A 15,417-nucleotide genomic window follows, 5' to 3' on the forward strand; every position below is an offset into this window, starting at 1 on the left:
GCTACGAGTACGACTCCTTCATCTGCGTTCTTGCAATGCTTCCGCTTAGCGATCTACAAGGGTATGTAGATGCACTCCCCTTCCCCTCGTTGCTAGATTACTCCATAGATTGATCTTGGTGATGCATAGAAAATTTTAAATTCCTGCTACGATCCCCAACAGTGGCATCATGAGCTAGGTCTATGCGTAGTTTCTATGCACGAGTAGAACACAAGTTGTTGTGGGCGTCGATTTTGTCAATTTTCTTGCCGTTACTAGTCTTATCTTGATTCGGCGGCATCGTGGGATGAAGCGGCCCGGACTGACCTTACACGTACTCTTACGTGAGACTGGTTCCACCGACTGACATGCACTAGTTGCATAAGGTGGCTAGCGGGTGTCTGTCTCTCCCACTTTAGTCGGATCGGATTCGATGAAAAGGGTCCTTATGAAGGGTAAATAGAAATTGGCATATCACGTTGTGGTTTTCGCGTAGGTAAGAAACGTTCTTGCTAGAAACCTATAGCAGCCACGTAAAAACTTGCAACAACAATTAGAGGACGTCTAACTTGTTTTTGCAGCATATGCCTTGTGATGTGATATGGCCAAAAGGATGTGATGAATGATATATGTGATGTATGAGATTGATCATGTTCTTGTAATAGGAATCACGACTTGCATGTCGATGAGTATGACAACCGGCAGGAGCCATAGGAGTTGTCTTAATTTATTTATGACCTGCGTGTCAACATAAACGTCATGTAATTACTTTACTTTATTGCTAAAGGTTAGCCATAGTAGTAGAAGTAATAGATGACGAGACAACTTCAAGAAGACACGATGATGGAGATCATGATGATGGAGATCATGGTGTCATGCGGGTGACAACGATGATCATGGAGCCCCGAAGATGGAGATCAAAAGGAGCAAAATGATATTGGCCATATCATGTCACTATTTGATTGCATGTGATGTTTATCATGTTTTACATCTTATTTGCTTAGAACGATGGTAGCTTAAATAAGATGATCCCTCTCTAAAATTTCAAGAAAAGTGTTCCCCCTAACTGTGCACCATTGCGAAGGTTCGTTGTTTCGAAGCACCACGTGATGATCGGGTGTGATAGATTCTAACGTTCGAATACAATGGGTGTTGACGAGCCTAGCATGTATAGACATGGCCTCGGGACACATGCGAAACACTTAGGTTGACTTGACAAGCCTAGCATGTACATACATGGCCTCGGAACACGGAAGACCGAAAGGTCGAACATGAGTCGTATAGAAGATACGATCAACATGAGATGTTCACCGTTGATGACTAGTCCGTCTCACGTGATGATCGGACACGGCCTAGTCGATTCGGATCATGTTTCACTTAGATGACTAGAGGAATGTCTATCTGAGTGGGAGTTCATTAAATAATTTGATTAGATGAACTCAATTATCATGAACATAGTCTAAATTGTCTTTGCAAATATGTTGTAGATAAATAGCTCACATTGTAGCTCCCTGTTTCAATACGTTCCTAGAGAAAGATTAAGTTGAAAGATATTGTAATCAATGATGCGGACTAGGTCCGTAGTCCGAGGAGTGTCCTCACTGCTACATAGAAGGCTTACGTCTTTGATGCACCGCTCGATGTGCAAACCCCTACAACATCGTCTGTGGATGTTGTGAACACCTGACAGACACATCCTGATGACTACTTGATAGTTTAGTGCACCATACTTTACGGCTTAGAATCGGGATTCCAATGACGTTTTGAACGCCATAGAACATATGAGATGTTCCAAGAGCTGAAATTGGGATTTCAGGCTCATGCCCGTGTTGAGAGGTGTGAGACCTCTGACAAGTTCTTTTGCCAACAAGATGGAGGAGAATAGCTCAGCTAGTGAGCATGTGCTCAGAATGTCTGGGTGCTACAATCACTTAAATCAAGTGGGAGTTAAACTTCCAGATAAGATAGTGATTGATAGAGTTCTCTAGCCACTATCACTAAGCTACTAGATCTTCGTGATGAACTATGACATGCAAGGGATGGAGTTGATCCTGGAGCTGTTCGCGGTGCTTAAGACCGCAAAAGGTAGAAATCAAGAAGGAGCATCAAGTGTTGATGGTTTAACAAGACCACTGGTTTCAAGAAGGGCAAGGGCTAGAAGGGAAACTTCATGGATGGCAAACCAGTTGCCGCTCCAGTGAAGGAACCCAAGGTTGAAACCAAACCCGAGACTAAGTGCTTCTATTGTAAGGGGAACGGTCACTGGTAGAGGAATTACCCCAAATGCATGGTAGATAAGAAGGCTGGCAACTTCAAAGTATATACGTGTTATTAATGTGTACCTCACTAGTACTCCAGGTAGCACCTGGGTATTGGATACCGGTTCAGTTACTATTATTGGTGACTTGAAGCAAAAGCTACGGACTAAACGAAGACTGGCTAAGGGCGAGGTGACGATGTGTGTTGGAAGTGTTTCCAAAGTTGATGAGATCACCATCGCACGCTCCATCTGCCTTCGGGATTAGTATTGAACCTAGATAAATGTTATCAGGTGTCTACGTCGAGCATGAATATGATTAGATCATGTTCATTGCAATACAGTCATTCATTTAAGTTAGAGAATAGTGGTTATTCTGTTTACATGAATGATACCTTTCATGGTCATGCACCCTATGTGAATGGTTCATTGAATCTCGGTCGTGGTAATACACATGTTCACACCAAAAGATGTAGAGTTAATAATGATAGTACCACTTTCTCGTGGCACTGCCGCTTAGGTCATATTGGCGTAAGATGCATGAAGAAACTCCATGTCGATGGATGCTTGGAGTCACTTGATTTTGAATCACTTGACACATGCGAGCCATGCCTCATGGGCAGGATGACTAAGACCCCATTTTCAGGTACAATGAAACGGGCAAGTGACTTGTTGGAAATCATACATGCTGATACGTGTGATCCAATGAGAATTGAAGCGTGCAGTGGATATCGCTATTTTCTCATCTTCACTGACGATTTGAGTAGATATAGGTATATTTACTTAATGAAGCACAAGTCTAAAACGTTTGAAAAGTTCAAGCGATTTCAAAGTGAAGTTAAGAACCATCATAACAAGAAGATCAAATTCCTATGATCTGATCGATGAGAATTTCTGAGTTATGAGTTTGACAATCACTTAAGACATTGTGGAATTGTTTCACGGTTGAAGCCACCTGGAACACCACAGGGTAATGGTGTGTCCGGACGTCGTAATCGAACCTTATGAGATATGGTGCGATCTATGATGTCTCTTACCGATCTACCGTTTTAATTTTGAGGTTATGCATTAAAGACAGCTGCATTCACTTTAGATAGGACACCATCTACGTCCGTTGAGATGACATCGTGTGAACATTGGTTTGGCAAGAAACCAAAGTTGTCGTTTCGTAATGTTTGGGGCTGCGATGCTTAAGGCTTCAGCCGGAGAAGCTCGAACCCAAAGCGGGGACAAACACATCTTCATAGGATACCCAAAGGTGACAGTTGGGTACACCTTCTATCTCAGATCTGAGGGCAAATTGTTTGTCGCTAAGAATGGGTCCTTTCTCGAGAAGGAGTTTCTCACGAAAGAATTGAGTGGGAGGAAGATAGAACTTGATGAGGTTGTCGAACCTTTACTTCAACCAGAGAGTGATGCAACACAGAAGGATGTTTTCTGTGGCACCTGCGTCTGTTGAATAGGAAGTTAATGATAGTGATCATGAAGCTTCGGATCAAGTTGCTATCGAACCTCGTAGGTCGACAAGGATATGTACTACTCCTGAGTGGTACGGTAATCCTGCCTTAGATATCATGTTGTTAGACAATAATGAACCTACGAGCTATGGAGAAGCGATGGTGGGCCCGTATTCCGACAAATGGTTAGAAGCCATGAAATCCGAGATAGGATCCATGTATCAGAACAAAGTATGGACTTTGGTGGACTTGCCCGTTGATCGGCAAGCCATTGAGATAAATGGATCTTTAAGAAGAAGACGGACGTGGGCGGTAATGTTACCGTCTATGAAGCTCGACTTGTGGGAAAGAGTCTTTTCACAAGTTCAAGGAGTTGACTACGATGAGAATTTCTCACCCGTAGCGATGCTTAAGTCCGTCAGAATCATGTTAGCATTAGCTGTATTTTTTGTTTATGAAATCTGACAGATGGATGTCAAAACAAGTTTTCTTACCAGTTTCCGTAAGAAAAGGTTGTATGTGATACAATAAAAGGTTTTGTCGATCCTAAGGATGCTAAAAGGTATGCTAGCTCCAGCAATCCTTCTATGGACTAGAGCAAGCATCTCGGAGTCAGAATACATGCTTTGATAGAGTGATCAAAGCTTTTAGGTTTATACAATGTTTGATAGAAACTTGTATTTACAAGAAAGTGAGTGGGAGCACTACAACATTTCTGATAAGTATATGTGGATGACATATTGTAGATCCGAAATAATGTAGAATTTCTGGAAAGCATAAACGGTTGTTTGAAGAGTGTTTTTCAAAGGAAGACCTGGATAAAGCTGCTTACATATTGGGCATCAAGATTTATAGAAATAGATCAAGACGCCTGATGATACTTTCAAAGAACGCACACCTTGACATGTTTTTGAAGGAGTTCAAAATAGATCAGTCAAAGAAGGGGTTCTTACCTGAGTTGTAAGGTGTGAAGTTGAGTAAGACTCAAAGCTCGACCATGGCAGAAGAAAGAGGAAGGATGAAGGTCATCCCCTATGCTCTTGTCATAGGCTCTATATGGTATGCCATGCTGAGTACCGCACCTGATATGTGCCTTGCCACATGTCTGGCAAGAGGGTACAAAGGTGATCTAGGATTGGATCACCAGATAGCGGTCGAAATTATCCTTAGAGGAATAAGGAAATGTTTCTCGGTTATGGAGATGATAAAGAGTTCGACATAAAGAGTTACGTCGATGCAAGCTTAACACCTATCCGGATAGCTCTGAGTAGAGATACCGGATACGTATAATGGAGCAACAATTTGGAATAGCTCCAAGTGGAACGTGGTAGCAGCATCTACGATATGACATAAAGTTTTGCGAAATACATAGGGGTCTGAATATGGCAAGACCCATTGACTACAACCTCTCTCACAAGCATAACATGATCAAACCCAGAACTCTTTGAGTGTTTATCACATAGTGATGTGAACTAGATCATTGAGTCTAGTAGACTCTTGGATGTTGGTCACATGGCGATGTGACCTGTGAGTGTTAATCACATGGCGATGTGAACTAGATTATTGACTCTAGTGCAAGTGGGAGACTGTTGGAAATATGCCCTAGAGGCAATAATAAATTGGTTATTATTATATTTCCTTGTTCATGATAATCGTTTATTATCCATGCTGGAATTGTATTGATAGGAAACTCAGATACATGTGTGGATACATAGACAACACCATGTCCATAGTAAGCCTCTAGTTGAGTAGCTCGTTGATCAATAGATGGTTACGGTTTCCTGACCATGGACATTGGATGTCGTTGATAATGGGATCACATCATTAGGAGAATGATGTGACAGACAAGACCCAATCCTAAGCCTAGCACAAGATCGTGTAGTTCGTATGCTAAAGCTTTTCTAATGTCAAGTATCATTTCCTTAGACCATGAGATTGTGCAACTCCCGGATACCATAGGAGTGCTTTGGGTGTACCAAACGTCACAACGTAACTGGGTGGCTATAAAGGTACACTACGGGTATCTCCGAAAGTGTCTGTTGGGTTGGCACGAATCGAGACTGGGATTTGTCACTCCGTGTAACAGAGAGGTATCTCCGGGCCCACTCGGTAGGACATCATCATAATGTGCACAATGTGACCAAGGAGTTGATCACGGGATGATGTGTTACGGAACGAGTAAAGGGACTTGCCGGTAACGAGATTGAACAAGGTATCGGGATACCGACGATCGAATCTCGGGCAAGTATCGTATCGATAGACAAAGGGAATTGTATACGGGATTGATTGAATCCTTGACATCGTGGTTCATCCAATGAGATCATCATGGAGCATGTGGGAGCCAACATGGGTATCCAGATCCCGCTGTTGGTTATTGACCGGAGAGTTGTCTCGGCCATGTCTGCATGACTCCCGAACCCGTAGGGTCTACACACTTAAGGTTCGATGATGCTAGGGTTATAGGGAAAGTATGTACGCGGTTACCGAATGTTGTTCGGAGTCTCGGATGAGATCCCAGACGTCACGAGGAGTTCCGGAATGGTCCGGAGGTAAAGATTGATATATAGGAAGTATGGTTTTGGCCACCGGAAGTGTTCCGGGCGTCACCGGTAGTGTACCGGGACCACCGGAGGGGTCCGGGGGTCCACCAGGTGGGGCCACCAGCCCTAGGGGCCTACATGGGCCAATAGTGGGAAGGTACCAGCCCCTAGGTGGGCTGGGGCGCCTCCCACCAAGGCCCAAGGCGCCTCCAAGAGGGGAGGGGGGCAAACCCTAGGGCAGATGGGCCCTAAGGCCCACCCCAGGTGCGCCTCCCCCTCTCCCCCTTGTGGCCACCACCCTAGATGGGATCTAGGGCTGCCACACCCCTTGGGGTGGGAACCCTAGGTGGGGCGCAGCCCTCCCTCTCCCCCTATATATAGTGGAGGCAAAGGGGCAGCCCAACACACGAGATTCTTCCCCTGTTGGCGCAGCCCTGCCCTCTCCCTCCTCGTCTCTCGTAGTGCTTGGCAAAGCCTTGCAGGAGTTCCGCGCCCCTCCACCACCACCATGCCGTCGTGCTTCTGCTGGACAGAGTCTTCCCCAACCTCTCCTTCTCCCCTTGCTGGATCAAGGCGTAGGAGACGTCACCGGGGTGCACGTGTGTTGAACACGGAGGCGCCGTGGTTCGGCGCTTAGATCGGAATCAACCGCGATCTGAATCGCTACGAGTACGACTGCTTCATCCGTGTTCTTGCAACGCTTCCGCTTAGCGATCTACAAGGGTATGTAGATGCACTCCCCTTCCCCTTGTTGCTAGATTACTCCATAGATTGATCTTGGTGATGCATAGAAAATTTTAAATTTCTGCTACGATCCCCAACACCATGGGCTTTGGCGGTAGGGTACTGAAGCCTACCGCCAGCACCTCTGGCGGTAGGGTCCTGGGTGGTGGATAAGGTGGATAAGGGGATGGTTTGTGGGCCCTAATGCCTATGACCTTCCAACTAATGCCTAAGACCTTCCACCGGTATGCTAGAGAAGTAACATGTTACTCCAAAATGTGTGCCAACACTAACATCCATTTTATATGCACTCACCGCCTCCTCTATGTAAGTACTTCACCTGGATAGATCATGAAGTGCCAAAAGATGTCCAAAAGGACCAATATGAAGATTGTCTTAGGCGCCAGCGGCTGTTCGAAGAAAGGTTTCAAAGAGGCTTGGAGGAAGAGCATCGTCAGAAAGAGAGGATGGAGCGGAAGCAACACGAGGAGGAGAGGGCATGCCAAACGAAGCTTGCTCGTGAGGAGAGGAAAAGAAAGCTTGCAAAGGCTTGCAAGGCACAAGAGGAGGATGAGGCATGTGACAAGAAGGGGAAATGACCCCGGATGACTCAGTTAAGGCTTCGCTTCGGTGGACCCATCATGTAACTGGATGAAGCCATGTCAAATTTATCTTGAACTATGTAGTACTAAGGCATGAAGCCATGTGTTGTGAACTTGTCGTGATTGAATTTGCCATTTGTATTGAATTTGGTGTGTAGATGTTTGCAAGGTGTCGTGAGAACTTTAGTTTGTCAGCAATTTCTGTGATTTGGCAGCAATCTATGTGATGATTTTTGTTTATAAACTATTGTGCTGAGATGACGGATAAAGCAGAGGAAGGCCTCTATTTTTTAGCCTACCGCCACACACCCTGGTGGTAGGTTGCTGGACCCTACCGCCAGAGCCCATGATGGTAGGGGGGGCATAGTTTCTGTGACGAAAAAATCAAACCCTTGGCGGTAGGCTCTAACCCTACCGCCAGAGCCTATGGCGGTAGGTTGCTAGATCCTACCGCAAGAGCACATGGCGGTAGGGGGCGGCAAATTTCGATGACGAGAAAAACACCACCTTGGCGGTAGGGTAAGCCTACGGCCGGAGCCGGTGGCGGTAGGGTTTGACCCTACCGCCAAGGTGGTGATTTTTCTCGCCACAGAAACTTTGCCGCCCCTACCGCCATGGGCTCTGGCGGTAGGATCCTGCAACCTACCACCACAGACTTTGGTGGTAGGGTAAAAACAGAGGAAGTTCTCTGTTCTACCCCTTTTGTCAGATATTAGAATGATATACCCACTTCTATCCACTTCTATCAAATAATAGGATGACCCGCAAGCACATACATAACTCGACTCAACATAGCTCATTACATCCATGAATACACATGTTCAAACTAATTAAAACATGACCCGGTTCGGATGACATCGGTTGAAAATAATAGCTCAAGCTCAACGACACATTTTCTAAACAGATAACATATTTCTCATACTTATCAGACGTTCAATTTGATCATCATGCACTTGATTACGCTTCAGTTGAAAATCGGTGGATCCTGGCCAATGACCCAACACACCATTCATTTCACGGAACCAGGCCCATGCAGCACGCCGGGCCAGATTCTTTGACACGCCTTGTTTGATAGCCCAACCTATGACCTGGTCGTGTATCCTCAAGTCCATCTCACAGAATTCTTGTTTGCTTGCAGTGAACGCAATCTCAATTGCCAAAGCGTGTCTGCAAGCATATTCCCAGTCTTGCAGCTCATCAAGCATCCTCTCTTTCTCGTTCACAAGCTTTCGGAAAGGTTTTTTATCCTTAGCATCAGAAGGTTCCTCGATAACGTGATACTTGCTGAAATCCTTCATGGCTGCATTTGCCTCATCACAACTCTTCTACCATGCTTCACATTCCCTCTTCAAGCAATGGTGTCACTCCAACATGACCTTCTCACATGCTATGTTCGTAGTCATGGATCGAAGTTCATCCTACATGAATATACGGGTTTAAGATGACATAGACTGAAACACAAAATAAATTTAATGGAGTACAACACTAGATTACTTGATATGACATACAACACCAAGTTCTTAATGAGTTCAAATGTTAAGGGTACAGGTCATAGGAGTTCACCAAGCAAAGGGTACATGTCATTACAGTCCAAATGACAAAGATTACATAGCCTCATGCAATTCTATTTGGCGTATGGTCCCGGGTTGCAACAAATAACATTATTTCTTTCTTTGACCCATGCCCAACGAGAAGCCTGCTTCTCGTCCGACGAGAATGGTTGGCGAACTAACCAATCAATGACCTGGTCATGATTTTCCATGTCTATCTCAGCATATTCTCCCCTTGTCGCACACAATGCCGCCAGCATTCACCTTCTCGAGGACCGCAGTGAGGCTGTTGAGCGCCTCCGCCCGTGCCAACCGGTAGAGTCCACTAGCCATCAAGACTAGTGCTCGGATCTCCATCTCAGGGTCAGCACCTGAGCTACTGGATGTGTGCGGCTCCATAAACCGAGCCCGCTTGGAGGCGGACGGGCCGGGTTCGGAAGCGGCGAGGCCCTCGTCCATGAGATTCACGACCCCATAAGCTTGGAAAGAATTTTGCAAAACCCATATAAGTATATTTTTTTCAAACTAAAACTAATAATATCTAGCAAATTAAAATTAGAACTGCATGTTGGTCGCATATTTACTGTATGATTAAATTTTCAGTTCTTTGTAACTGTTATTCTGATATCAGCACACAGACCTGAAAAGAAGTATCAATTACCACATAGCCGAGAATTTTTTAAAAATAGCAACAATGCAGCTGTATGGATTGAACTCCTCCTCAAAGTATATATGCATTTAGATTTAGTTACACATGTTCATTCTAGCTAACTTTTATCCAGATTGCTTAGGACATTGTTATCCAAACAGTTGATGGAAAGAATTTAGCGCAATACTACAAAACACAGGAGCTAGCATAGAGTTTTGTAAGGGGCATATCTATATTTCTTCTCAACGGTAGTGGCCGCCTAACTTACTTTACAAAATGGGAGAAGGATAATGGAAGGATGGCCATGTTCCCTTTATTCATGGAATGATACTAATCAATACTCATCTACTGCATAAGTTTCTTCATGGTCTTTTAGACTATAATCCTGATTTTTTAGCCTTCCTAAATCCTAATCCTGTAGGGGCATTGCTGTCTGCTACATGGTCTAAATGAGCGTAGGCCTTGTGATAACTGAGATCATTCGTAGAATCAAAAGCATATAAGATCACCAGTTTGTCCGTGTATTGGCAGAGGACCTAACAGCGACGGTGCAACTGGACTATCGCAGTGCCGGCGCTGGTGCCCCTTGTGCCTTCTTCATGCGAGAACGGCTGGCAGCGTGTTGCAGGTAGGCCGCGGAGGGGTGGGCCAGGAGGGGATGGGCAGAACCTGGCAGTAGGCGTCGCGGAGGAGCAGGGGGCCGCGAGGAATGGGACAGGGCCGCGGCGGCGGAGGGGATCTCAAGAGGGCTATGACGGAGGACAAGACACCCGCAGAGTGCGGAGAAGGAGGAGATGGTCGCGATGCAGGATGCACAGGCAGGGAGCGGGCGCGGCGCAGGACGGCAGGAGATAGCGGGAGGACGGACGAGTAGGGATGGCTTCCGCAAATCCGCCGCGCTCTGGCTTCTGGCTTCCCTTTGGAAATATTTCAGGATCTAACCCTTTTGCCTACCTCCAGGGGGGTGAAGGTAGGTTTGCACATCCTTCCGCCATGGGCTGTGTCGGTAGGTCCCTTGACGACGACTGACGACCGTCGGCTCATGCTGACGTGGAAAATGGCCTACCACCATGGGCTTTGGCGGTAGGGTACTGAAGCCTACCGCCAGCATCTCTGGCGGTAGGGTCCTGGATGGTGGATAAGGTGGATAAGGGGCTGGTTTGTGGGCCCTAATGCCTATGACCTTCCAACTAATGCCTATGACCTTCCACCGGTATGTTAGAGAAGTAACATGTTACTCCAAAATGTGTGTCAACACTAACATCCTTTTTATATGCACTCGTCGCCTCCTCTATGCAAGTACTTCACCTGGATAGATCATGAAGTGCCAAAAGATGTCCAAAAGGACCAATATGAAGATTGTCTTAGGCGCCAATGGATGTTCGAAGAAAGGTTTCAACGAGGCTTGGAGGAAGAGCATCGTCAGAAAGAGAGGATGGAGCGGAAGCAACGCGAGGAGGAGAGGGCATGCCAAACAAAGCTTGTTCGTGAGGAGAGGACAAGAAAGCTTGCAAAGGCTCGCAAGGCACAAGAGGAGGATGAGGCACGTGGCAAGAAGGGGAAATGCCCCCGTATTACTCAGTAAAGCCTTCGCTTTTATGGACTCATCATGTAACCGGATGAACCCATGCCAAATTTATCTCTAACTACGTAGTACTAAGGCATGAAGCCATATGTCGTGAACTTGTCGTGAAAGAATTTGTCATTTGTATTGAATTTGGTGTGGAGATGTTTGCAAGGTGTCGTGAGAACTTTAGTTTGTCAGCAATTTCTGTGATTTGTCAACAATCTATGTGATGATTTTTTTATTTATAAACTGTTGTGCAGAGATGATGGATAGAACAAAGGAAGGCCTCTGTTTTTAAACCTACCACCAAACACCCTGGCGGTAGGTTGCTGGACCGTACCGCCAGAGCCCATGGCAGTAGGGAGGCATAGTTTCTATGACGAAAAAAACCAACCCCTTGGCAGTAGGCTCAAACCCTTCCGCCAGAGCCTGTGGCGGTAGGTTGCTGGATCCTACCGCCAGAGCACATGGCGGTAGGGGGCGGCAAAGTTTCTATGACGAGAAAAAACACCACCTTGGAGGTAGGGTAAGCCTACGGCCAGAGCCAGTGGCGGTAGGGTTTGACCCTACCGCCAAGGTGGTGATTTTTCTCTTCATAGAAACTTTGCCGCCCCTACCACCAGGGGCTCTGGCGGTAGGATCCTGCAACCTACCGCCAAAGCTCTGGCAATAGGGTAAAATACAGAGGAAGTTCTCTGTTCTACCCCTTCTGTCAAATATTACAATGATATACCCACTTCTATCAAATAATAGGATGATCCGTAAGCACATACATAACTCAACTCAACATAGTTCATTACATCCATGAATAACACATGTTCAAACTAATTAGAACATGACCCGGTACGGATGACATCGGTTGAAACTAATAGCTCAAGCTCAACGACACATTTTCTAAAGAGATAACATATTTCTCATACTTATCAGACGTTCAATTTGATCGTCACGCGCTTGATTACGCTTCAGTTGAAAATCGGTGGATCCTGCCCAATGACCCAACACACCATTCGTTTCACGGAACCAGGCCCATGCAGCATGGCGGGCCGGATTCTCTGATACGCCTTGTTTGATTGCCCATCCTATGGCTTGGTCGGGTTTCCTCAAGTCCATCTCACAGAATTCTTCTTTGCTTGCAGTGAGCGCAATCTCAATTGCCAAAGCGTGTATGCAAGCATATTCCCAGTCTTGCAGCTCATCAAGCATCCTCTCTTTCTCGTTCACAAGCTTTCGGAAAGCTTTTTTCTCCTTAGCATCAGAAGGTTCCTTGATAACGTGATACTTGCTGAAATCCTTCATGGCCGCATTTGGCTCATCACAACTCTTCAACCATGCTTCACATTCCCTCTTCAAGCAATGGTGTCGCTCCAACATGACCTTCTCACACGCTATGTTCATAGTCATGGATCGAATGTCCAACCTACATGAATATACGGGTTTAAGATGACATAGACAAAAACACAAAATAAATTTAATGGAGTACAACACTTGGTTACTTGATACGACATACAACACCAAGTTCTTAATGAGTTCAAATGTTAAGGGTACAAATCATAGGATTTCACCAAGCAAAGGGTACATGGCATTACAGTCCAAATGACAAAGGTTACATAGCCTCATGCAATTCTATTTGGCGTACGGTCCCCGGTTGCAACAAATAACATCATTTCTTTCTTTGACCAATGCCCAACGAGAAGCCCGCTTCTCGTCCGAGGAGAATGGTTGGGTAACTAACCAATCAATGACCTAGTCATGATCTCCCATGTCTATCTCAGCACATTCTCCCCTTGCCGCACACAATGCCGCCGTCATTCACCTTCTCGAGAACCGCAGCGAGGCCGCTGAGCGCCTCCGCCCATGCCAACGGGTAGAGTCCGCTAGCCATCGAGACTAGTGCTCGGATCTCCATCTCAGGGTCAGCACCTGAGCTACTGGATGTGTGTGGCCCCATAAACCGAGCCCGCTTGGAGATGGACGGGCCAGGTTCGGAAGCGGCGAGGCCCTCGTCCACGAGATTCACGACCCCATAAGCTTGGAAAGAATTTTGCAAAACCCATATAAGTATATTTCTTGCAAACTAAAAGTAGTAATCTCTAGCAAATTAAAATTAGAACTGCATGTTGGTCGCATATTTACTGTATGATTAAATTTTTAGGTCTTTGTAACTGTTATTCTGACAGCACAAAGACCTGAAAAGAAATATCAATTTCCATATAGCTGAGAATTTTAAAAAATAGCAAAAATGCAGATGTATGGATTGAACTCCTCCTCAAAGTATATATGCATTTGGATTTAGTTACACATGTTCATTCCAGCTAACTCTTATACAGATTGCTTAGGACATTGTTATCCAAATAGTTGATGGAAAGAATTTAGCGCAATACTACAAAACACAGGAACTAGCATAGAGTTTTGTAAGGGGCATATATATGTTTCTTCTCAACGGTAGTGGCCGCCTAACTTACTTTAGAAAATGAGACAAGGATAATGGAAGGATGGCCCTGTGCCCTTTATTCATGGAATGATACTAATCAATACTCATCTACTGCATAAGTTTCTTCATGGTCTTTTAGACTATAATCCTGATTTTTTTGCCTTCCTAAATCCTAATCCTGTAGGGGCATTGCTGTCTGCTACATGGTCTAAATGAGAATAGTCCTTGTGATTACTGAGATCAACCGTAGAATCAAAAGCATATAAGATCACCGTTTCGTTCATGTATTGGCAGAGGACCTAACAGTGATGGTGGAATTGGACTATCGCGGTGCCGGCGCTGGTGCCCCTTGTGCCTTCTCCATGTGAGAACGGTCGACAGCGTGTTGCAGGTAGGCCGCGGAGGGGTGGGCCGGGAGGGGGTGGGCAGAACCTGGCAGTAGGCGTCGCAGAGGAGCATGAGGCCGTGAGGAATGGGACAGGGCCGCGGTGACGGAGGGGATCTCGAGAGGGCTACGATGGAGGATAAGACACCCGTGGAGTGCGGAGGGGGAGGAGATGGCCGCGGTGCAGGATGTGCAGGCCGGGAGCGGGCGCGGCGCAAGACGGCAGGAGATAGCGGGAGGACAGACGAGTAGGGATGGCTTCCGCAAATCCGCCGCGCGCTGGCTTCTGGCTCCCCTTTGGAAATATTTCGGGATCTAACCCTTTTGCCTACCGCCAGGGGGGTGATGGTAGGTTTGCACATCCTTCCGCCATGGGCTGTGTCGGTAGGTCCCTTAACGGCGACTGACGACCGTCGCCTCGTGCTGATGTGGAAAATGGCCTACCACCATGGGCTCTGGCGATAGGGTACTGAAGGCTACCGCCAGCACGTCTGGCGGTAGGGTCCTAGGTGGTGGATAAGGTGGATAAGGGGCTGGTTTGTGGGCCCTAATGCCTATGACCTTCCAACTAACGCCTATGACCTTCCACCGGTATGCTAGAGAAGTAACATGTTACTCCAAAATGTGTGTCAATACTAACATCCATTTTATATGCACTCACCGCCTCCTCTATGCAAGTACTTCACCTGGATAGATCATTAAGTGCCAAAAGATGTCCAAAAGGACCAATCTGAGGATTGTCTTAGGTGTCAGCGGCTGTTCGAAGAAAGGTTTCAAAGGCGCTTGGAGGAAGAGCATCGTCAGAAAGACAGGATGGAGTGAAAGCAATGCGAGGAGGAGAGGGCATGCCAAACGAAGCTTGCTCGTGAGGAGAGGACAAGAAAGCTTGCAAAGGCTCGCAAGGCACAAGAGGAGGATGAGGCACGTGACGAGAAGGGGAAATGGCCCCGTATGACTCAGTAAAGCCTTCGCTTCGGTAGTCGTCATATAACCGGATGAAGCCATGCCAAATTTATCATGAACTATGTAGTACTAAGGCATGAAGCCATATGTTGTGAACTTGTCGTGAACGAATTTGCCATTTGTATTGAATTTGGTATGGAGATGTTCGCAAGGTGTCATGAGAACTTTAGTTTGTCAGCAATCTATATGATGATTTTTATTTATAAACTATTGTGCTGAGATGACGGATAGAACAGAGGAAGGCCTTTGTTTTGAAGCCTACCGCCACACACCCTGGCGGTAGGTTGCTGGACCCTACCACCAGATCCATGGCG

At 46.1% G+C, this 15,417-nt stretch overlaps 1 pseudogene; it reads right to left on the reverse strand.

The window, feature by feature from the left end:
• LOC123129649 (protein SIEL-like) overlaps positions 1-14,214 on the reverse strand; it is a 49,126-nt pseudogene extending 34,912 nt beyond the window's left edge.
• Positions 14,215-15,417: the final 1,203 nt, after the last annotated feature.

This window comes from Triticum aestivum, chromosome 6A (genome assembly GCF_018294505.1).
Source record: "Triticum aestivum cultivar Chinese Spring chromosome 6A, IWGSC CS RefSeq v2.1, whole genome shotgun sequence".
In the NCBI taxonomy this organism is placed as follows: domain Eukaryota; kingdom Viridiplantae; phylum Streptophyta; class Magnoliopsida; order Poales; family Poaceae; genus Triticum; species Triticum aestivum.